Source organism: Zingiber officinale, chromosome 2A, assembly GCF_018446385.1.
Source record: "Zingiber officinale cultivar Zhangliang chromosome 2A, Zo_v1.1, whole genome shotgun sequence".
NCBI classification, from domain to species: domain Eukaryota; kingdom Viridiplantae; phylum Streptophyta; class Magnoliopsida; order Zingiberales; family Zingiberaceae; genus Zingiber; species Zingiber officinale.
Genome location: NC_055988.1, coordinates 60,190,544 through 60,192,291, shown reverse-complemented (window position 1 = coordinate 60,192,291; position 1,748 = coordinate 60,190,544). Strand labels below are relative to the sequence as shown.

Sequence of the window (1,748 nt, the reverse complement as noted above, 5' to 3'; positions counted from 1 at the left end):
TTGCATTTGAAACAATTGGATAGTTGTTTACTAATTCGCATTGAGACATTTCTAGTGCGTATTCCAGTCCCTGTGGATATGATAATCTTTTATATTACTTGCGACATTTCCGTACACTTGCGGAGCGTAACAAGTTTTTGGTGCCGTTGCCGGGGACTGCGCTATAACATTAGGAATTATCAATTGAGTTAGACTAAACATAACATTTGTTTTCCTTTCATATTGCATAGTTGTAACTAATCATTAGATTTTTGTTTTTACTTTCTTGTATAACTTTTACTTCTTGTTAATTCTTTTTGTACAAATTCAATTCTTTTATTTTTCTTTTTCTGTTGAATTATCATTTGCTATCTTGTTCTTGTGTATGCGAAGATCTAACTTTGTAGGGGAATTCTTTCCTTTTGACCCTGAGATTGACAGAACTTTCCATAAAAGAAGAATTCTGCAAAGGTAAATTGAAGAACAGGAATATTTGAACATGGCGAATAGACCACTCAAGGATTATGCAGCACTTTATGCAAGAGGTTTTCGATCTAGTATTTCAAGACCTTCAGTGGAAGTTAATAACTTTGAGATCAAACCCGCAATTATATCTATGGTGCAGCAGAACCAATTTGGTGGAGGACCTCATGAAGACCCCAATCAACACTTAGAGGTCTTTTATGAAATATGTGGTACCATGAAAATGAATGGAGTTCCTTCAGAAGCAGTTAGATTATTATTATTTGGGTTTTCTTTAAGAGATAGGGCAAAGCAATGGCTGAATTCTTTGGCCCCTAATAGCATCACCACTTGGGAGCAGTGTGAGCAACAATTTCTTGATAAATTCTATCCACCAAGCAAAACAGCTCATATGAGGAATTTAATTGCAAGCTTCAAGCAAACTGACTCAGAATCTCTTTTTGAAGCATGGGATAGATATAATAGTATGCTCAGACAATGCCCACATCATGGGTTGGAAAGATGGTTAGTGTTGCACACTTTTTATAATGGTATCAACTATCATACCAAAGTGTCCCTTGATTCAGCTGCTGGAGGGGCACTTATGAATAAAAGTTTAGATGAAGCTGAAGAAATTATTGACAATGTAGCACAAAATCATCATCAATGGGCAAATGAAAGAAGTGGTGGCTATTCTTCTGTAAACCCAACAATTAAAGCATCAGGGAAGTTTGATGTATATGCAGTCACTCTTTTGTCTGCAAAATTGGACGCTCTTACAAAGAAATTTGAGAATATGGGGACTAGTGCTAATATGGTCAATGCTATTAGTACATCTTGTGAAGTATGTGGGAGTTCAGAGCACTCAAATGACTCATGTCCATTGAGAGTTATCACTGCACAAATCAATCAACTGGAACAATGTGATGCAATCATGAGTTACAATCAAAGGCAGAACAACCCATACTCAAATACTTATAACCCTGGATGGAAGAGCCATCCCAATTTTTCTTACAGAAATAATCAAGTTCAAGGACCATCTATGGGGGCAAGACCAAATTTTCAAGCTGGGCAACAAAATTTTCAACATCTATCTTCTCAAGGCTTACCAAAGTCAAATATTGAAAAGATGCTTGAAGAAATTATCTCAAGTCAGAATGAAATGAAGCAAGATTTAGCAAAGCTCATTCAGAGAATGGATAATTCTGAAACGCATCAAAAGATCCAGGATAGTCAAATTGCCCAACTAGCTTCCTCATCATCCAGAGCACCAGGACAACTTCCAGGAAAACCTAATGTGAATCCTA

General features: G+C 36.5%; 1 non-coding gene across 1 annotated transcript; it reads right to left on the bottom strand.

Annotated features, from left to right (window-relative positions):
• Window positions 1–851: 851 nt before the first annotated feature.
• Window positions 852–957, bottom strand: LOC122044721. Its single transcript, XR_006129737.1, has one exon. It is a non-coding gene; the product is annotated as a small nucleolar RNA R71 (small nucleolar RNA).
• Window positions 958–1,748: the final 791 nt, after the last annotated feature.